The 23,626-nt window shown below is 38.5% G+C and overlaps 1 long non-coding RNA gene across 1 annotated transcript in view; it reads right to left on the bottom strand.

Moving 5' to 3' along the window:
* The window catches only part of LOC141956983 (uncharacterized), a 32,356-nt gene extending 8,803 nt beyond the window's left edge, over window positions 1-23,553 (bottom strand). The window contains exon 1 of the long non-coding RNA XR_012633039.1: window positions 23,337-23,553. This is a non-coding gene — a long non-coding RNA (uncharacterized LOC141956983). The remainder of the gene's footprint in view (window positions 1-23,336) is intronic.
* Between the last annotated feature and the right edge of the window lie 73 nt (window positions 23,554-23,626).

The raw sequence follows: 23,626 nt of genomic DNA, 5'->3' as shown, positions 1-23,626 counted from the left end.
TGTTTGTATTTTCTTTAATGTCCAAGCCAAATCTACGTGGCAATTGCCTCCTACTACATTGTCTGTAACTACCAAGAAGAGTTTGGCTCCACCTTTGTAACTGCCCTTCAAGGTAGTTGTAGGCTGCTCTTCCTTTTGTTCCTTTAAAATCTCCCCACAACTATCAGGGAAAACTCTGAATCTTTTTTTATCTGCACTAGAGTTGTGCTAGCTCTCTGTGCTAGCCGGCACCCAACACAACTGCAGTCTCCATAAACTGGTAAATTAAATACTATCCTGGAGTTTGAATAACTTGGCACAGACAACTGCCTGTATTCAGGAAGTTTGGGACTGATTGTTTGCACATCTTCCACAACATGCTAACTACTAAAGAAACAAATACAGACATAAAATTCCTGATCTTAAGTACTCACTAATTTGGAGACAGATTCTGTTTTGTTTTGGCAAATGACTAAGCATGAGCAGTACTGGAAGATTGCCCCGCACCCTACTTGCACAAATTGAGCTTGTTCAGCTCCAAATAAGATTATGATCCAGCTATTGCAAAAAGGTTTTGAGCAGAAAAGCTGAATCTTTGCCTCAATTTCTTTGACTCTAGCCTGGGTGCCTGCCCTTTGTGTTTAAAAGTTCATCAGAGTCTTTTCATAGGCACTAGAGTGGGCTTGAGACCCAGAGAAGAACCTTTAATTTCTTAGAGGGTAGTCCAATAACTTAATATTCAGGCTCTTGAAAACTTTAGGGAGGCTATGATCATATTCAGATCCACAAAAGAGAAACAACTGAGTGTGACCCCAGAGGTAGAAATTAACTGTTACAGCAAACAGTATACAAAAAGACATAGTAGCATGTAATATGGCAGAATAGTTTAACATATTACATGACGCAGTTTAAAGCTGTATTTTCTGAAAAATATTTTTCCATCTGCCTTACAACCACTTTTCTAGAATGACAAGGACTGTGTAGATGCTGTAGGTGTGCGGATCATGTGTTGCAGGTTGTTTTAATTTTGTTAACCTTCAGCTCTATTCAACTATTGGGAGTTTTGCAAAAATTTAAATCTGGATGCATAAGGAGGTCTAAACGTTTGGCAGTTCAAGCCCTGAACCTACAGCATCCAAACTGCATTTATTGCAGGGTCAATGCCTCAAGCAGGACCTTGCTGGAGCTCTGGGTTTCACTGTACAAGGTTTGAGCAGATTTCATTGTCACCACAAAGCTCTAATCCTCCTGCTTTTTATTTTATGAGAAATCAGTTGTGACTTCCTTTAAAAAAAATCTGACAGATTGTTTTTTATAGCTAGAGAAGCAGACTGTCTTCTTTGCCTTGAGGTTGTGAAGACAGAATAATTTTACACTATCTAGATTACAAAAGGAAAATGAAAATTGCTTCTTCTAGCTCTTCTCTTTGTAAACCCATCTGAAGGATGATTTTCCTTTCATTCTCAGTAACATACACACACAGATATATATTTATATGTGCTGTTAAAAGTTAAAATAATCTTATCCTGTTGTTTTTCTTTGTTCAGCTTTCATACCTTTCATATTAACAACAAACCTTTATCCACCTGTACAGTGTTTTGTTATTATAGGGTTTTTTTTCTAACAAACTGCGGCCCTATCAGGTTCAGGGGACATTGCTTGTTATGACTATGCTTTGCTCTTCATTTTGTTTAGAAATTCGCCTAAACTCTATGCAACAAAAATTTGCTTTGCAAGCAAGTAAAAAAATGTCTAATGTAACACAAATTTACATCTGTGTCAAAAACGACACTTTATTCTCTCTTGCTTTTGTAATCATGAAACAAAGTGTGATTCAGATCTAAAAATTAAGCAAGTCCCCAAATTCATAGTTTCCACATTTATATGAGAATATATGTGTTTATTATGAGACTCAGTACTCAGTTCACTAAAATACGTTTAATTGCCTGATCAAGGGATTTCTTCTGATATTTTATTCTGAATGTATAGCTCTTCAAATCATATTTCTTTTAACTGTAATAACAATGGTAGGATTAGACTTCCAGGCAACTGTATTGTAGAATGTTTATGAATAGAGAATATAATTAAGTAATTTATAAGCAAAAATCAGGAAAATGAAAGAACCTTACTAAGCCAAGAAAAGAAGAGCAGTTACTCTATCTCCTTTTTTTAGATTAGGCTGGTGCTCTTAAGGATCCTGTGCTGCTTCTCATAAAAACAGAGTTTGATTTTACTGGCCAAATTCCAACAGCAATTTGCCTAACTAATTGCTTCTTGCATTCTTAATTGGAAAAAGCATTCCTGAGTTTCCAGTCTTGCCTAATTTACTTTTATAGTGTCCTTCTTAATTCAGTATAAACCAGAGACATTCTTCACCAAAAGGTGATTGATCTTCGAAGGTAGATGACACACTTAGGTATACTAAGCGTGTCACATACACATCTTGCTATGTAATATCACGGTTATTGCTTCTCTGTATCCAGCACATCTAGCTAAGTAATACTCCCCTCCTATCACTAGATTTGATCAGTTCTGTGGAAATCATCCTAAGCAAAATCCTCCTTTCTGTGCCTCAGACATGCATGCAAATGAGAGATGAGTTAAACCCTTTATTTCTAGATCAGGAGCAGCAGTGAATTGCCAGGGCTGGCTGGGTTATCCAGAGCCCTCCCACCTCTTTGTCCAGCGCTGCAGAACTTGGATCTTCTGAGGAGGAGAGACAGATGGCACCCGAGTGCTCGGGACTGCAGAGTAAGCTTTCTGGTGTCCTTCTAATCAGCGGCACAGCAAGCTCTGCTGATGTATCGTGTATCTCTTCTTCGGCTCCTTTCAGTCTTTGTGAGAGCCAGGCATGGAAATAATAGAATCTGCACTTGTTAGGCTTACCAGCTTGCTGATCCAAAAAATGAAATTCTCTCGTGATTTGTCAAATTCAGCCAATCTTCTTGAAAGCTGATGCTACCAATTACTCATGTAGCTCTCTTTTTTCTACTTACTATGTCTGATACTCTTGTATATATGAAATGCACAAGTGTCAGCAGACATTATGTTTGAGATATACAGTGTGATAGTCTAATACAGAAACACAGTTTTACAAATTGCAGTTATTCATTTAGAAATGTGATTTTAAAGCGTACAAAGTTCCTACTTAGGCAGCTAGTCATGGGAAACGTGTGACAGGAGAGTGGAATGGAGAGACATAAATGGCTTCTGCTGCAACACAACTGCTGCCGCTCTTTGGCTAATTCAGGGAAACTCTGAGGCAATATAGTTTTTTACAGGTCATTTCTGAATAGTAAGGGTATACAATTGAGAAAGTATATGGAATTTAATGAAAACTTAGTCGCTGATTTGTATTTTGAGTTCAGGAAAGGCAGTTAATCTATCTGTGCCTTAGTTCTCTTTCAATGAAATTGGGGTAAAAATACAATTCCTCTCTGAAAAAGATACTGAGAGTTGGTGTATAATACTTTTTGGCTGTATTTTCATGGCAGCTGATCAGACCTGAGGTCCTTTTTTTTCAGACTTGCTGCTCACAGAGAATGCAAGCGCAGTACCAAGGGCAGCACTGAGGTTGCAGCATAGATGGATCCTTTCAGATCCCTGAAATAAGAGGTGCTGCAGAACCAAGTGGTGTTGATTTCTTGGGTGAATCACCCTTTCTCCTCTTCATGCATTGCTGCTTTCTGAATCCCATGCTACTGCAAGATAGTTACTGTGGTAACTTCCTTCCAGTCCCCCCCTCCCACCTCTGTTTTGATGCCCCCGCTTTAGCGTGTTTTATTGTCACTGTAGAGAGAGTAACACTGACCTTTTCTGTTGTGCTCTGCATTCTTTGTCTCCTCCTCAGTTCATTTACTTTAGCAATAAAATGATATGACTGAAGAGTTGTTTACAACAGCTGTTTGAAGGCAGCTTGACAAGGCTTGGGTAAATATAGATCTGGTGAATTACCCTCTACAGATTCGTAAGCCACTGCTTTACAGGCTTCAAAATCTGGCCCGTTCTTTCAAAACTGGATATTTTCCATGGGGTAATTAGGTCTGACTGTGAGTAAGACTCAAAAAAGTGCTTTCATTCTGACCTATTGCTTAAGGTTGTTCCATGTCAGATGTGATAAATTCATGGTACGCTGTATTCTCCACAATGTGAAATGTTGCATAACAGAATCTGCATTTATTTAACACCAAGTTCAAACAAATATTGTATTAATACAATGCTAATTTTGATAAATTAGTAGGGCCATGATACATTTGTGGGCTTTTCTTCTGAACATACCTTTTTTTTTTTTTTTCTTTTCTTAAGAGTCCCATTCAAGTGGATTTTTGGTAAATGCAACTTGTACCTGGATTTTTTTCATCTGCTACAAGCAAGATTTTGTAGGCGAGGCACTGAAATCAGGAGGGGACTCAAGTGTGTGCTGGTAGCCATGGGGGCACAGGTAGCAAGGAGAAAAACAGCAGAAACAGCAGCTGACTGGGAAGTGCTGGAGCAGAAAGGAGGTGGGTTGGTAGCATGTTGTGGGGAGTCAGGGATAGTAGCATGTGTTTGTGAGAAAAGACAGGAAAAGAGGAGGCTTGCAATAACAGACTGGGGTGTGCAGACTTGGGGCAAAAGAGTGAGGACTTGTGGCATGGAAGGAGGAGTACTCTAGGGGAAGAGGTTGTGATGGGAGGAGTGGGGAGCACAGCATACTGTAGTTCAAAAGTGACTGGGGTTACTTAAGGGCAATCTATATCCTTACCACCTTGTACAGCTGGTACAAGTATTGAAGCACAGACATGAACAGCATTGTTCCCCACCCACCCCTTCTAGTGCTGCTACAGGGATGTTCTCCTTTCTCCCCTGCTCTATCATCTTAGCTTTTAGAAATGTGATAGCTCAAAATAAGTAACTTAAATTCAGGTAATCCAAAACATTTGGGTAAATGTTTTTTACCCCAGTGTTATCTGACATATCCTCTATATTTAATGGTGAACAATCAACACACAAAAGTTTACTTTCAACAAGCATATACATTATTGGGTGTATGTAGAAACTTCCCTTGCTCTTATTAATCCATTGCATCTATTTTTCACTCTGATTACAAATAAATGCAGATGTAGCAGCCTTACAGTACTTAAAGGGGGCCTACAGGAAAGATGGGGAGGGACTCTTGTCAGGGAGTGTAGTGATAGCACAAGGGGTAATGGTTTTAAACTGAAAGAGAGTAGATTTAAGTTAGACATAAGGAAGAAATTCTTTTCTGCGAGGTGGTGAGACACTGGCACAGGCTGCCCAGAGAAGCTGTGGCTGCCCCCTCCCTGGCAGTGTTCAAGGCCAGACTGGACGGGGCTTTGAGCAACCTGGGCTAGTGGAAGGTGTCCCTGCCCATGGCAGGGGGTTTGGAACTAGATAATGTCCCTTCCAACTCAAACCATTCTATGACTACAAAAATATCTTTGTAATATATTCGGGCAAACTTTTCCCATATGCAAAATTGCTACAATGTAAATTTATCACTGGAGTGCATGTAAAATACTATCAGTCAGATGTTTATCTCAGTAATAGCACTGTATTTCATTAGCAGTGCTCCATAACTACATTGCCATAACAGAAATTACAATCTGGTTCAGAAACAGAAATAGAAACATTATATACAGGAAAGGCTGAAAATACATCTTAATATGCATTCTTAATCATTTCATGTGCTCAACTCTAAACACTTAGTTAATGCTAGCTTTGGTATTTACTTTCTTTGACTTACAAAAAAAAGAGGAGGAGAAAATACAACTATTTCTTTAAAGAAAGCTGAATAAAACTGAAATGCTTTGGGTCGGCTTTACAGCTTGTAGAAAATCAATGTTGCTTCAATTACTCCATTGACTTCAATATACTGATGTTGATTTACAGTAGTGGGGAGCTACACAATGATTAATAATAAGAATACCTTGGACTTTGATAGTGCTTTCTATCTTGAGATTCCTAATTGCTTGTCAAACTCTCTCTCTGTCTCATAGTTTGTGAAGATGAAGTATTGTATTCGGGACCCCATAAACATTTTTAATTCAAGACAACTACAGATTTATTCAGATGAATGTCTTATTAAGAAGTCCTATTTAATTTTCTTATTTTTATGTACATTATATAAGCAAGAGAACTGCCTGGAGGCACTTGGAATTGTTTGTGAACAGTCCTTTCAAGCAGTGTAAAGCCTTTTTGAAACTCAAATGTAGCTTTCAATCCTGGTGTCATGTTGCAGACAAGATGAGTAACTGTCTTAAGTCTAAAATCCTGGCAAGATACCATACAAACTATCATCCCTTGAGATAATCCAGGTTACTTATCTACTGCTCACTCTGTGTTCCCTTCAGTTTGATGCATAATCCACAGATGTGGTCCAGCCATTTCTTACCTCAAGCTGAATTTTTTCTTGCCCCCGTCAAGCTTTCCTTAATTATTTTTGGGAGGGTCTCTGTATCACTTTATTCATTCCACAGAGATTTCTGCATGAACTATAATGCATTGCAGGCTCCAGTTCAACTTTGCATGGCTATTCTAAAGGAAGAGGGTATAAGGGTGATCCTCTGTAAGACCAGTGTAGGGATCATAGATAATTATACTTATGATCAGTGTACAAAATCCTCCGGTTACCAGCATTAAAGCTTCCAAAGGATGCCCTAGGGAAAGCAGGGCCTGGCCAGGATGCTTGTCTGGTGATGCCTTGTGCTCAATCAGCACAGTCTGTCCTTGCTACTGTTTGGACCTGTGGGCATGGAGTTACAGCATGCCAGATTTGGTATGATATATTTTCCTCTATTATATAATCTCCTACGTGGTTGTATTATTTTAATTATCATAATGAAGCTTTACGTAATTCTGGTGAAGGGGTGAAAGCCACTTCAGCCTATCAATACCACTGAAGATAAAATCCTTGTTTATCCTTCAGATCTATTTTCTCATTATCGGCACTCTGTCCTTTCACATTGAGATGTATCCATCTACAGACATAGCCCATATTAATATTTATTTAGAGCCATGATAGCATAAAATACCAATGAATCTGCTGGTTAACAAACAGCAACAACCCAGATCATATCAACATAGCTGAAGAACTTGGAATCTGTTTCAAAATGATACCATCAGTAAAAGCACTTTGCACTCTCCAGGAGTAGAAACAGCGAGAAGCTTTACCTCAAACTTTATCTAAGTCCCAAATATGGGACTCTGATACTATGTTGTACGTTTTTATAGATATCCACGATTCAAGAATAATGGATATTCTTTTAAATGGATGATTTGACAGGTCAGTGATACCCATTAAATACCTCCTGTTCTTAGACTGATGCCGACCCATTTCAATGCACGATGAAAGCAGTTCTTGTTATAGAGTACTCAATCATACCTATTGTACAAATATGAAAAGTGGAACCATTTTCTCCCATCTGTTGAAGTGCCTAAAGCATTAGGACTCCAATCCATGCTGAAGATGACTAAATATTGTCGTACTTTAAATAACAAAGACCAATAGTATCAGGGACTTTTAAATCTCTATGTTGTACAGTGCATCAGATTCCTAGCAAATTATTCAAATTCGAAAAATCCTTAGAGATTTGTTGAAATGCTAACTGAAAAGGTTTAAAATAAAATCTTATTTTCTTCAATAAACTGTCTGCAAAATGTAAGCACAAAACTCCCCATTCAAAATCCCTCACTTCCTGTTCAATAATTGTTTGCCATGAGTATGAATGATGCAAATCTTCAAAAACTAGAATTGCGCATGTAACGCTAGAGTAAACAGGCATTATTTCTACATCTTTTAGAGCACAGGAAATAATTTAATGGAACTATACATAACTTTCAATAAAATTATACACTGTTTTAGTACTCCTATTTACAGTTTGTTTCTTAACATTGGAACATTTTTGTCTTGTTTTGTAAATTAGTCTTCATGGATTAACACAGCCATCTGGCTAAAGTGCTTTAGGAATCTGCTTTGCAGAGCTCACCCTGAGATACTGTTTTTCTTTGATTATGGTTATTAGTTATGGCTGAATGTAGACTAATGCCATCAGAAACCGGCATGTCGGGCTTGGAACAGGCTTCAAAGGCTATGACTTCTGTGTTCTGGATCTTTCTTTAGATTTGTCCTGAAGAATATATTTGGATTTATAATACCAATGTTTTGGAAAAGCACAGCTTCTGAATAACTGTTTTTTAAGAAGCTGGGGCATGAGCCAGCTGCAAGTGGACACTGAGATTATTCAGAGACTTATGGCAGACAGTGCTGATCAGTCAGAGTCAGATCCCGAATGAAGCACGGCTCTGTCAGATATCTGGCTCTGAATGATTTTGAATTATGGGATATGATATAAGGAGTAGTGGTAGAAATGAAGAAAATAACCTCAGTAAAGGGATGGAGTGGTTAAAAGCTCTGCAGGAGAGGTACAGTGCAGAGGACAACTGGGGAAGGCTAGATCAGTGGATGCCAGCGAAACCAGGATGATTGGTCAGAAGGTAGCTTTATTTTGGGTAACAGTATCGCACAATTTTAATACCTTCCAGTTAGCTCAAGCAGAAAAAGCTAACTGTAAAACTTTATATAAATGTAACTTTATGGCATCTAGAAATAAACACATGAAAAATACATTATTGAGCATTTAGGAGTACTCAGACTGCCTACATTTAGTCTTATAAATTAGGTAGCTAAATTAGAGGAACAGTCTTTGTAGATTATTAATGGAAAGAGGAAGGGAAGGGCTGGAAGTGGGAGGCTCTTCCAGTTTAGTCCAGAGCCCAGTTTAAATGCTGCAGCTGTCCTCATAAGGAATTCCTCTGTCTCTTAACTGGCTGTATAGGAAGCTGTAGGACATGAGCCTTCTAACTTAGTCATCAAAATAAGGTATGTAAATATCCACCAAAGAGTACAGAAAGACTTTAGAAAAAAGGAGTCTGCAATTAAAAGGAGAAGAGACAAACTGATGATTTGGGGAGGCAATTCAAGACCTAATAAAAGACCAAATTATAATGAGGACATGGGATGAAAGTCTGAGAGAGAGCATGCATGAAACCACAAGTGCAACAGGCAGGCTAAAATTAGTCCATGACAAAATAACCAGAGTTTGCTAACAAGATATTATTCTGTCCAGAACAACAGATGAAGAGAATAGACAATGCTCAGATTATGCAGCTCTGCTAAAAGAAGCTTGAGGCAGGAAGACACATGGTCATCAAAATAAACCTGCAGAAAACCAGCACATGCCGTGGTAAATAACACAATTTAAGCTTGGCTTGTTAGTCATAACATAAGACAGAGGAACTTCACTGAACTGTATCATTTCACAAGAATTTGCAAGTACTAGCAGAGCATGCTGGTGTACATACAGTGAAACAGAATGACAACAACACCTTCAGTTCAGAAAAAAATTGCCATCATAGCAAAAGCCAGTACTTACAGTAGAAGATGGAGACCTGACAGTAAAGAGGATAAAGATGTACAAGACCATTTAGTGCCCCCAGAAGTAATGAAGCACGGCGGGAAAGACTATAAGCAGTTAAAGAAACTACTTTAAGCCTCAACCTCTGTCTCCATAGTACACATTACTAACTTTAAAATTACAGCGAGTTCTTGTTCTCATCAAGAGGCTGATCTCAGCTGAAGTTCAGGAGATCAGAACAACTGGGAAAGAGTTTAAAGATATATTCCAAGGCAAAAGGAAGCTCTTTGCAGAGCAGAGCAGAAGAGGTCATGCTGGACCAGAGTTTGTGACCCCAGCAAAAGGCCATGGTAAAGCATATGCTAAAATAATGCTTGAAATGCTTTTTCCTGAGAGAGCAATGGGACAAATAGAAGGAATAACTTTTCGCGTTTAAAGAAGAGATTAAACACTTCAGAGAAGTAATGCCTCACATAGCAAAAATAAGTAAATATACACAAGGGAATACTTTCTACTGTTTATACAGGTAGAAATTCTAGATTAAATGATGCCAATATTTTTCTCTTCTTTTTGTATCTGCAGGGTTCTGTCAGATTCTGTTAGCAAAACAGAGTGCATATTAGCATACACTTAAATACCTGTTTTATAAGATTTTCACCATGCACTGCCATATTTGTTTTGTTTGGCATGAGGTGTTTCACCACAAAGTGGCACAGTTTGTTTTTGATGTAGAGTAGCAAAGTTTGTGTAGAGGTTGGCTTTGATCTAAGAGATACCACCTGGGGTAACAACATGATTACTGGGCCAAAGCTGAATAAACACAAATGTCAATACATGATAATAGAATTAGAATGCTAGAATTATCAAATGCCGCAATATATGTAGATATTCTCTGAGGTATTGGTCTTCATTGATAACTCTTCCAACAGAGAAGGGGTGTAAGTAGTCATGAGAAAAGCAATTGCTGTAGAAAAACTTGTGCCTGACCTAGTTTGCCTGCACGAGCAACCTCAGGGCACAGCTCTGCCAGGCAGCCAGTACTGCAAGATGTCAGGAACAGAAAATTTATGGGAATTTATGACACTAAAGGGTAATTAAGGAGTCTGTTTTATGGGAAATGGCAATAGGTAGTTCAAGAAGGTTACCGATACCTCTTGCCATTGTATAGTCAAACTCAGAGGCTGCTAGCTTATTCCTCACTAGCAAAAACTGATAGACATGCATAAACAAATAGACATGAAGACTGTAGCCTCAGTTTCTGGATGTAAAACAAAACAGAACACTGAGCCTGGTTTCTTAAGTAAATATCATCCATGTTTTGTGCTCTCTGCTGATTCCTAATCTAGCAACTTCTGAAACTGCTGGTCAGTCTCAGCTAACTGTGACAGAGAGGCATTTGTCTCAAAGATATCAAGTTATTATATATGTTTTGTGAAACCAGGTATTTGTGTAGAGAGGAGATACGGTATTAGTCTCTTCACTGAGGAAAGATTGCAGTATGGACTCAGCCTTTATTAGACACCAGAGAAACCACATGACAGGGACATTATGAATGCTCCAGACAAAGGAAAAGCCTCGGTGAGAGGCAGCAGGTTATTAAGCAGCTGGGAATCCAACCACAAGACAAATCCATAGGCTTCATTAAGTTTTGATGCTCATGGAAATAGTTATTTATAGGATGCCATCCCTTACTGAAACTTCCCATTAATGACTTCCTGCCATAGCCAAAAGCAGCTTCACAAACAGATCATCTTTCCCACCTACCAAAATATGATTTGCAAATTGAATACAAAATTGGGAGTGGTTTGATGTTTAAAAAAACACAACCTTTCTGAACATCTGATAAAGGGACAGCAGAACAAGATTGAGGGCTATGTTACCTACATGCTAACAGTTTCAAAAGGGAACCGTCTTCTTAAAAAAGTAGGTTTTGAATCACAGAGATCCTGCTGAGAATGAGTTCCCACAATAGTAATTAAAATCAATGCACAAGACACCATATTTCTAGTCACCAGTTAATTGGAAGGCCTCAGTTATAATAAGAGGGAGATACTTAAAGGCATTGGGTTGGTGATTCCAAAGACACTACAGAGAAAAGAAAAAAAACTTCTAAAAACTATCTAGAGGTCATTTAGGGATTTAAAAATCTATGGGAAGAGACAGATGGTTTTATACTGGCCTTAAATGAACGTTGACATTAAAGTAGTTGTTAGAGCTCTGCGAAAAATACAGAGCAAGTCAAGTGAAAGAGCCCATGTTGATGGCACATGAAAAATAGGTTTTCTCAAGCAAAAGATACAGCCTTCTGCTCTTTCATGGGCATGTCACTCTTTTTCTGGTTCAGTTTTGTTTTCTCATCAGTCTAAATAGTAAATAATATAAAGAGTATGTGATCCTCTTTGTAAATGAAGTTTCTGAATCTCTAAGACCTTCTGCAGAGACAGGGAAATGAAATTTTCTGTGCTGGAAGTTAGAGCTGTGCATGTACTATTTTGTAGCTACACTTCTTTCTTTTCTTTAAACTTTTGTGAGAGCTGCCAGGTGCAAACATAGTATTTTAGCCAAGAGCATGTTCAAAGAGATGCTGTCTAATAGATGTTGAACTGAGGTTTTGGAAATTGCAAAGAACTGTCAGTTCTCAAGCACTTTTTTTCTGGTTACAAGAATTGAGATAGAACTAGAAGAGTGAGTGCAATCATAAACCAGCCATTTTCTTTTTAACCTTGGCCTACACAATAATGATGGGTTTACAGTGGACAGGCTCTGATGTTAATGACTAGCACATGACTCACACAGACTACAACAAAACACACTGGAATTCTTTCAGAGCAATAGTTTTCCCACAAAAACTGCAGATCCAAAACCAATCTGGAAATTACTGTTTTTCTTGCTAAGCTGTAGAACATACAAAGTAGCTCTGAGAATATGGATAGTTTATCTGTCTTCTATTTTTGTAGCATACATTTTATAGAAAACTCTACAATTTGCTTTTTGTTCTCTTCCCAGCTACATTCAACTGTAAATCAACCGTAATTTCAAGATACTTTCATACAGGAATACCCAGTTCTGCATATCTATTTTGTCTTTTGAGAAATGTGACTATTTTTTGGTTGTAAAGTTAAAAGCACGATTCTGGCCCACTTTTCTTGGGTTTTACCTTAATCGCTGACCCATGCTACATGCTTTCACTTGTGGCATTAGAGTCTGTTAAGATATTTTGATATCTACAGATAGGCATTCTTAAACATTAGTCAAGCATGAAATCAAATTCAAAGGAAGGCAAATGCAGAAAAAATTAAATAATTGAAAAGGTTTTTTTACGTTTTGATGATCCTGAATCAAGAGATTATGTTCTCTGTAAAGTATTGCATTCATTTATGTATTTTGTGGTTAATGTATAGAGCTCTCCCAGAAGAGTCTCCAGATACTTTTTTTCATATAGTTTTCTTCATATTTTCGATTTTATCCAGTTTCTTCCTCCAGTCTTTCATGAGGAAAGAAAATCAACTTCTAATTCTCTTCCTTCATTATCAAGGACATAATTTTTTAATTACATTTCTTTCTATTTCTAAACTTGTATATATTATTTTGTTTGTCTCTTTTGTCTCCTCTGCACTGCCTTGGTTTCATAGATCCTTAGCTCAAGCTGACTTTGAGTCACTTCTGAGTGCCCACACTAGTCTCCCAAATTGCACCAGGTAAACAACCTCTTTCTCTTCCTACAAATGCATCTCCCCAGATCCTTGCTGGTTTTTTCTCTTCACTAATGTTTTTTTCATGCTCCACAGTAGATGCACCCCTGTACTATAAAACCACTGCAGTGCCCATAAATGGCAATGTGGCTATTGGAGGCTTTCCCATATATCATCTATGTATCCTTGAAGATGTGTAACATTGGTGACTTCTGTTTGAGTTATTTACTATACTAGTTTAATCAAATAACATATCGAGTTATTTCTACCAGCTCTGTTAGCAGTTTCATTATCTGCTGTAAAGGCAACTATGGCTGAGTTTGGAGGGGCTTCTATCAATAAAATGTCTTTTTTTCATGAGCATATAAAAAATATTTGTAATAAGCAGTCTACCTACCAGATCGCAGCTTTCAGGAAGTGATTACTGTTTTTCTTTTGCATTCAAGAATACACCAAGTAAGTGTCAGTTTGTGGATCTGACTTGTGCAAACAAATGCATTCACAACACAGTCAGTATCATGAGCTTTGCCTCTTGTCTAACAAGTTCCCGATCCTGATAAGAATGTGTCGTGTAACTGTGAGACAAATGTTTCAGAAAATCAATTGTCACACTTTATCCATTTCTTGAAACTGGCATTTTTTTCAATGACTTCATGAAACAATTGGTATCACCCATTTGGGGAAACAATTACAATGCAAGATAACTAACCTTTCACACTCAGAAGGTATTAATCAAAGTACATGTGCATAGATACATACATATATACACATACAGATGTGCATATATTTTTAGCAGCTGTTTTTCCAGCAGGAACCATTTTTTTCTTTAACTAAATGAGAACAGCTTTTTTTTTTTTTTTTTTGCTTCCCCCCACCCCAAAGTGTGCTGTCTTTGATATGAGTACACAGGGTAAACAGCTAATCTTTGAGCTAATTTCCCTTCAGGGCTGTGAAAGAAGCCATCACCTACACCATACCTCAGCACAGAAAAACACTGTGCCACCAGGGTGGCAGAATTCTGTATCACTTAGATCTTCCCTTTTTTGTAGGAATGATAAGTACTGGATCTGTCAAGTGACAAAATCACTGACTTTGACCGAAATTCTCCCTAAAACATGGCAAAGAGAGAACCCACACACACTGCATTAACTTCTCCAAATCTACTCTATCTACAGTTGCTTACTTTGACTTTTCTTAGGAAAGGATAAGCTTATTCACAGAAAGGAATAATTACCTCTATAAAAGGTTTATTTGCCTTTTATGACAGACTTGGAAGTTTCTGACCTATCTTAATTTGCTAATTATATTTCTACTTAACTGGAATTACCACAACTTGATATCTGTTCCTCTTCTGCTCATAAAATTTCCATGCATGCTTCAAGCCCTAAAAAAGAGGAACTTCTGTTATATTGTCTGATTAGAGTTTTGCTTTTGTTAAAAATAATATGCAACACTTGAAACAGATGAAAATATTAATCCCTCCAATTAGTTTATGAGCTCTTTACTATGGTCATGAAAGCTATAGACCCTAAGCTTTTTTCTAATTATGAAATAAGAAGAACACTGAAGTTATTGAAGATAGACTAGTTTGAAGATATTGTAAGAGAAAAAACTACTAACAGTGGTGAATTATGTTGGTTCTAAGGGCAACCAGCTTTGCTTCTATTTTGTTGGCCATCTTCTTGGCTGACATTATAAACAAAACATAATCGTCTTGACTGCAAATACTTTCAACTGAAAGATAAATACTCCATTGAAATGCTTTTCTGAAAAATATGCTCATAATATTGTGCAATCGGGTCACTTCTGTGTTCATGTGCCTTTGTTTCGAACATTCATTTACTATGAATCTCAATTCCTAGAGACTACATTTTTTGGAGTAAATATGACTGATAGCTATCAAATGCTGTCTTCTCAAACAAGCTGTTTTAATAATAACACTTGGGAGATATGGGGTTTTAGCAGCAAACAGTATTGCTAGGTGTATATCAGAAGACACAGAGATATAATAATCCAGGTATTTCTTATTTCTCCTTTTTAGGCTATAAGCAAATTACATATTCAAATGCTGATAAGAATGGTGTGAATTAAATTTATACTGAGATATTAGTATGTAGAATAAAATACTATACTAAAACCTTTTAAGGATACTAATTAAAAAATATTGCTAGGTTAAAGAAAATTATGAAGTTTCTATAAATTCTAAGTGAAATAAAAAATATAAACTGAGTTGATAACAGTAACTGTAATACTCTCTTTTCTTCAGAATTAATATCTAAAAGAAGCCAGAGGAATGCCTACTGTTAAATTTCTTGATGGAAAATGGCCACTTTCCTTTCTGACTTTATGAGAAAGTTTCATAAGATAGGATATTTTTTAAAACTTCATGTGAAACTTTTTGACCTGCACATGGATCCATGAAATCTGATAAGTAGCTTGAAAATCAGAAGAACAGACCATTATTACAGGATAATAGAATTAGAAATAGATCCGTATGTCCAATCAAAATTGTGGAGGAATTCACTTCATATAATTCCAGACTCTGCAATGTGACATCATCTGACCACTGAGTACCCTCAGAAGCCTGTATTTTCCAATCATAAAAGGAAAACATTATTTCTTTTTTAATAAAATACTACTGCTATTAATAATTTTGTTAGCTTCAGTTAGGTCAGTGTGGTGGAGCTGAGGTTTCTGTAGTGCTTGAGAATGTTACACTGAGGTTGGATGAGACAAAATGTAACAAGGGAATGAAGAGAAAGAAGCAGGTAGAGCACTGGTGTTTTTTTTTTTTCATTTGGAAAACAGTTTAAAATTATTGTAATAAAGCATGTTGAATAATTACTGTATTTGCAAAGTCATGAAACCCAAATTTAAAAAAAATGTTACAGTTAAGACCATCTTTGCTATTAGTATTCACCCTGCTTGTATATGTGCCTTACCATTCAGGTTTTTGATGACTCAGAAAGATATGTGGAGAGTGAGGATGAATCTGAGCTTGGGATGTACAGGGTCTGTGAAATGATGGAAGATGGAGTCTCTTAAATTCCTATGTTATGGTTGTTACAAAAATTTATTATTCGCACTCAACATAATTTCTTGCAATTGAGGTGGCGTGGTTTTTTATATTTTATGCATGGAAGTGAAACTGAAATTTTCAAGGTAGCGTAAAATAATAGCAAAGAAACACCCCCACCCCATATATAAATAAATACGACAAGCACGGTAGTATTAATATTGTCTTAATTTAGTGTAATTATACTGAATGAATCTGAAGCTCATAAATTGTATTAATGAGGAAGGGCAGTTCTCACATTAAAACCCATTCCCAATGGTTTTTTTGCTATTGTTATATGGAATTATGTGAGAAAGAAAATCAGATCAATCTCATTTCATGAGCATTAGGAAAGTATTGCATCATGCAAAATATAAAAAGACAATACATTTAATGATATTTTACTTTAAAGAGGTAGTTCAGAAATTCATTGAACTGATGCTTATTTTATTTAGAAATATATATTCATCACTAAAAATTAAAAAGTCAACATACCTCAATATCATCTAGCATATTATAAAGTGTGTCACTGAAAAGGTACATATACCTCTTCAGTAGTCTTACACTTTGTAGCAAATGTCATACTGAAAGTAGGTCTGTCTTAGTTTTTAAAACTAAGTTCCATCCCCTGAGATCAAATAATGTTAAAACTCAACCACTGCTGAAAGTCCTATGCTTTACTGCTGAAAAAAACATACAGGTTAAAAATCAACCTTGCAAAAAACCCCAGAAAAAACTAGAAGAATTTAATATGAGAATTTACATTATTTTACTATTTTATATTCTACATTATCAAATAAAGCCTTAAGGACACTGTTGGGGTTTTTTTAATTTTTCCATCAGTGACAGTGTGTTGCATTTTCTTCAGAAAAACAACTGATGAGCTTGCACTAGAGAAACAGTGGAAATTAGTATAGGCAAAGTTAGGTCAAATGCACAGATCAAATCAATAAAAAATAGAGAAATATGTATTTTGTCAAGTGTCGTTGTTAGGTGCTATTTGCAATAAAAGCACATTAAAAGGGTTATATTGATTGACTGACAGAGTTAAAAGCACAGGGGTTATACTACAAGATTTATAAAATCAATGTTTGACAGCTCTGATAATGCAGAATAAAAAAAATACCTTTGATATGATTTTCTTTTTATTATACCCTTTTGTAATTTGTGGAACTGACTTTTATTATTATGACAATGTAAAATCTTCCTAGATATAAGTATTTTTTTTTAAATGTGGTTACTGGTTGTTTGACACATAAAAATAGCTATTATACAAGCCTTTCTTCATATTTTAATCTGTTTAAATTCCGACCTATTTTTCTCTATGTCCTGGCATTTCTGAAAGTGGTGCGAGGAAGGGCAAACAGCTTTAATATATGAGCTTATAGTGACAGTAGTAGGAACAACTATTAGTGGGAATTTAATTTGTGAAAGCTTTGATTCTAGACCACAAGAGCACATTTTAACAACATGAAAATAATCAATGATGACTCCATTCTACAAACACTGAAGGAAGCAAAATGCTCAGAAATGGAATCGATGACCTGGAAAACAGGTTCAAATTCGAAGGTGATTTGATGTTAGGAGCTTCTGAAAAAGTGCAGACTGAGAGATTTCTTCTATTAATTATAAATAAATTGGTTATGAAATGGAATGAATAGATTTCACAAGCAGCTTATACATATCCCAACAACAAGAATAAGATTTCTGTAATGCATCTGGTCTCAAACTGTGAAGATTTTGGAGTTTAGAAAGGTTTAGGAAATGCAATTCTACCTGACAAAATTATTTCTCTAACACAAAAATAGATTGGAAGTCCCTGAGTTGCAAATCAGTGGAAGGTAGGAGGGGATTCTGGGGAGTAAGAATAAGAACTTCTTCTCTTACACTCTTTGATATACCATGAGGTATTGACCTCGGGCACTTTGCAGCATATAGGCATCAACAAGTACCTCTTACACGTTAAGCATGCCACCTACCACTGGACTAAATTGCTGAGGAACAGGATTCAGGGCTATGTGAATCTTTGGTCTGATCTGGTGGAACTGTTTTTATGTTCTTAAAATGCCCTAGACCAGATACCCCAAGATTGAAACTGACATCACTACTGGGGTTTTTTTTCCTAATTTTGTCAAGAGTCTTGGAGATCACCACCAGATAATGCTTCATAAAACAGTCACCTTATGGCCTGTTAGCTGCACGGACAATGTTAGCACATTATTTTATGTTCATTATATTGGTAAATGTGAACCAACACTGGGGGAAGCATGTCAATCACTGACACGCACTTTTTCCATAGAAGCTGATTAAGCACTGTGGACAGTGTGGAGCAGAGGAATATTTTTCATAAAGTTCACACAGAGGCATGATATATATGAGAACACTAAAAGAATTTTTCAGGTACAAAGAAAGTGTTTGGGTGTTTATTGATGGATGATGGTGTTTCCCCTAGGGAACCATCACTGTCAGAATAGATCCTCAATTTTATGCTTCCCTCTATGCTTTTCAGTCAGAAGATCATCATCCATGTGAGTGATGTGCATTTGCAACATGACCAGCAGCCTTGACAGTGACAAGAAAGAAGCTAGACACTACCGTTGTGTTCATGCACAAAGCAATTTTATCCAGGGAGGAGATATCAGAAAAGACTGGCTACAGGCACGTGATCCCACTCAGTTTCATTTCAAATCATCCTAAAATGCGTTTGTGCTGACCTGGTCCTTGGTTACTGAGTTTGATACGGAATACAAAGAGACAGTCAGAAAATAAAAAAAGGAAAGCAGAACTAAAGTAACAATGGTGTGGTATGTGCTTTTCTCTAAGGATTTGTGTTAGTGGAAAATATACCTAATGCGGCAGCACGATAAGAGGCAAGGCTGCTGCCACTCCATGCTCCCAGGTCCAACCAGTAGTGAGGCTGAACATGTATTCCCAGTAGACACAAGCACACAGAGCACATGTATACACCACAAACATACATATATACACCACTGGCCATACAGATCACAGACAGACACACACAGAGCACTCACACCAACACTGACAGCACCACCAGCCTCACCCCGCTCCCTGCTCCAGCCGAGCAGGATGGGGTTCCATGTGTAGGAATACATATCTACAAAGTGAAGCCCTCCAGCAGCAGGGCTTAGACAGTATGTCTTAAGTAGCTGTTCTTGGATCCCAGTCTCCCCAGTTGCTGTCTCACCCCTACAGACCAGCAGCCACTCTCAGACCCAGAGGTGGCCTTTAGAGACCTCCAAACCCATCCTGGCCCCCAGCCCACTTTACCTACTCACTGGTTCATCTGGCATGATCTTTGCTTGCAGTCTCACCCACACTCTCTCCAGTTGCTGCACCACAGACCCCCCACATACACACAGGGAGTAAAGAGCCTCTTACTGGAAAACAGTTGAAGGTGGAGTTTTGTAAAGAGACTGTGCTGGTCAGGTGCAGGACATCATCAGAGAAGCATCCTGGCCAGCCAACCCTTCACACAGATGAACACTTTTATTCCCTTATCCCATATTTGTTACTGCCCAAATTGCCTAAATCCCTCCTTTGTCCTGCCTTTGGTTCCTCCCCCAAACATTCCATATTAAATCCTGTGCAAGCCCCAAAAGCTCTTGCCCCGCATCCTCTTACGTGTCCCCCACCTCCAGCTAGCAACCCCACTTAGTCCAAGAGGTCACCTGGAGAGCAGCTCCTCAAGGCTTATGGTGATGAGTTTCACACCTGGACACTAGGACTGAGGGTCTGCTGGGGCAGCCCTGGGAGGGGGCCAGACAAGATCTCCTTTCCTCTTAGTCTTTAATTTGGGTTCCTGCCTGCTGTTGTGCCCACTGTGCTTGCTCCTCTGGTCTTACGAAGATGGCCCTTTTGTGGCTCTCCTGTGATGGGTGTGGGGGTAACTCAACAATCTGTCAACAGTCTAGCTGTATGTATTTAAACCTACTTAATATCTCTTATTTAAGCCAAACAAAATGTGAAAGCAATAAATCAGAACAGAAGAGCATATACAAGGTACAAGAACAGGGAAACAGAAAGCCAGGGTCTCCATCCTCGTACTGCTTCTGATTATTATATAAACTGGAATTACAATTAAAAATATTTTGTCATGCAGCCATTCATTCTTGCTAGAACAAAAGGCACCGCACACAACCAACACTGTGAGAAGTCTGTTGGTGTCTAGCTTTCCTAGAGAAGGGCAGGCTACTGTTTAATACAGGGCTACAAAAGCTCATCATTTGTCTGGGTTATTGTCTTCCTCACAGTCTGCAGAGCACACCTTTGGCACCAAGGGCTGCAATAACGCAGTACTTCCATGCATGCCTTTAATGTGACTGCCACCAATGAACAGTAAAGATAAATGATAGGTACTTCTAAACACTCAATGAAGCCTCATCCTGAGCACATACAGGAGCTGAACATTCTACCTTCTACCTTCTAGCATCGAGCACATACAGGAGCTGAACCTTCTACCCTATAGCATCGTATTCTGTAGCAGTAAAGTATCCTAAATTTGATGAGAGTCAATACCATGGGCAACAAGCAATGCAACAGAGGATCTTATATAAGATTTTGCATAAACATCTGAGTAAAAAGACCATAACTGCTCTGCTGGATTCCTCACAAGATGGAGTATCATGGCAATAGGTTGGAAGCAGCTACCTGAGAAACCTTGGGAACAAAAATCTGTTTGAGGCGAGGTATTAGCCTTTCTTTGGAAACAAGGGTCAATACTGCCATGTTAGGGCCTAAATTCAAAGGTCTGGAACTTTTATTTCCCTTCTTCAAACAACTGGACTTTTCCCAGGCTTTTCTTGTCAGACAAGGAGGCACTACAACTAATATTTGTCATGTGAAGTAGGATGAGACCAAAAAAGAACCCTGAGTGGGATTACATCAAGGAAAAATAATCAACAAGTGCTAGGCAAGGAAATTTAAACATATTAATGTTTGTGAGGTGAATTGCTTATGCAGAAATTGACACAATACCAAAAGACTGACTCATCATAGCATTTCATAACATACAGCACTGAGATGACATGTTGATAAACAAGGTTCTGTTACAATACACAAAGGGTAAAACACCCATGGTACAAGCAGTTTGACAGTGCACCTCACTGACTGTTGCTGATTCGTCAAAGAGACCAGGCATGAGACTGTAAGACATTTCAGTTTTCTCACTCAGACTGAGCCCAAAGGGTTGCAACGGGCACTTGTAACAAGAGCTGTCTCCTGTGTGCTAATGCAGGACTCGGCCCTTTACTCTCTCCTGTACAGCACAAATAAAACATCACAGGGAGAACTGTGAAATAGAATGTATTTCTATGACAGCGGTGTCCAGATGACACCCTTGAAAAGAAATGCTTGTTTTACACAGAGCTTAACCAATCTATGCAATTTACTGCCACAAGCTATTTTTGTGGCTTACAGTTTAGCAGATTTCAAAGCAGGATAACACTTTTACAGACATAATAAGAACACCTGCATTTACATTAAATCAGATAAAAGGAAAACACAAAATGGGTATTAATATACAGAGAAAAGGTAAGATCTCTGGGACAAGAACCATCTGTTTCTATTTGTCTGGACAATGCCTAGCACAAGGTGAACTGACTCCTAGTATACAAGTAACACGGATAAATAAGTAAAGGCTAATCTATTAGGTAGAAGCCAGCTTTAACTGTTTATTGCTAGAGAAAAAATACAAGCACATTAGTTCACAATTACATAAAGATTTCTTGCACCTTCCTCTGTAACATCTGATCTGAGCTACTGTCAGGGAGAGGATATCAGAATACTAATGGCATGAGTCATCATGGCAGTTTTTGTGTTTCTTCTTCATAACAATTCTAGGACTCCTTTGATTATGACAGAAATATAGAAATCACATAAAATACCATAACACTGCAATATATAGAAGTAAAACTAAAATAAAACTAAAACCTTATTTCCTGCAGCCACTCCAACAGAAACTAAAGAACAAGTGGAGAATACAGGCTTTTTTCCATACTAAAATGTTTTGTGATTTTTTTTGTTGGTGGCTAATCCCCTCGTAATGAATCCCCTCATAAAGAGGGGGTTTTTCCTCATAAAATTGCAGAGTTAACATAATTCTGCAATTTTGTTCCTCCACCATTCATGTTATCTCCCTTTTTCTACCCTTCATTCTATGACTCTGGTCTTTTAAGACTTGAGCGCTATAGACCTGGGCATGAAAATCTGAGCTAGTAAGTGTACAGGTGAAAGGTGGCACCATTCAGGTTTGAAATCTCAAGTCCTCTTACTTGCCTCCTACTGTTCTGCCTGGTTCAGAACTGAGCAGTCTTCTAGTTACAGAGTTCACATGAACAAAATGGATAGAGCTCTATATACTGCATTTGCAGAGTTCCCAGCAGAACGAGCATCTGTTCTGAGAGGCCCTTTAACATGGATTGGAAATACTAACAACCCTGACAAGCACAGCAGAAATACCCAAACAGAAGCAAGTGACCTGTACGCAGGGGAGCAGGCTAATATTCAGGCCTGCACTAGTGCTGTGATTTGTTCTTCCCATTATCCTTCACTGCATTTTCAGATCCCTATTTCCTCTCTAAGTTCTTCCCCTGACAGCCTACTTGTTCCTCGCCACTGCACTGCTCGGTACTTCTTTGATCTGTGTTCCTCTCAGGGAACCTACACAGCACGCACTTTGTATTTAGTCCTCCCTGTCGTTTCAATTTACATTGTTAAAGCATCCATAAACTACTTTATGTACCTTGGGTATGTTTGTCAAACTGATACTTCTAAAGGCTCGCCTCATGCAGGTGTTCCTCCCCTGGCCAGGAATCGCCTACAAGCTTCATACCTACAGAGTTCAACAGCGTGAAAGCTCCATCACCCATTAGCATGAGAGCACATGGAGGCTCTGGTATCACTTGGCTGGTCCTTCTTGAAATTTCCACGTTTCCAGTGCTCTGCATGCTGCATAACACGAAGTTGGACCAAGGCCAAAGAGAATATGGGAGAGCGAGCATTAATCCAGATGTTATTTCCCCCTCAACGAAAAGGTGGGTTTGCAAAGCCTAGAGATGAGCCCTGAAAATATTTGGCTGTCACACAGCTCACGGCCACTGACTCTCCGATTAATTTTGTAGCCCCCCTCCGCCCCCCGCCAAGTGGGTTCGATCTCCACCTTCCCTTAGAACTTACTTTGCCGCGATTTAACTGGACGTAATTCCAGGGTAAGAAGTTCTGGGCTGCTGCAGGTGACGACGGGTGGAAGGTAAATTGGAGACGCCGGGTGCTAAAGAGGACGAGGGCGCCGAGGACCGGCCCCCCCGGGCGGCCAAGCCCGCTCGGGCAGGGCCTGCGGCGGGGCCTCGGCGGGGCCGGGGGGCGGCCCCCAGGGGGCGTCCCGCCGGCAGGGGGCGCCAGAGAGCGCCGACAACAAACGCCCTGCCGGCCGCCGCCGTGTCCCCGTGAGGGCGACGCTGATTGGT

This window comes from Athene noctua, chromosome 2 (genome assembly GCF_965140245.1).
Source record: "Athene noctua chromosome 2, bAthNoc1.hap1.1, whole genome shotgun sequence".
NCBI lineage: Eukaryota > Metazoa > Chordata > Aves > Strigiformes > Strigidae > Athene > Athene noctua.
The sequence above is the reverse complement of the archived record's forward strand: the minus strand, read 5'-3'. Positions and strand labels throughout refer to the sequence as shown.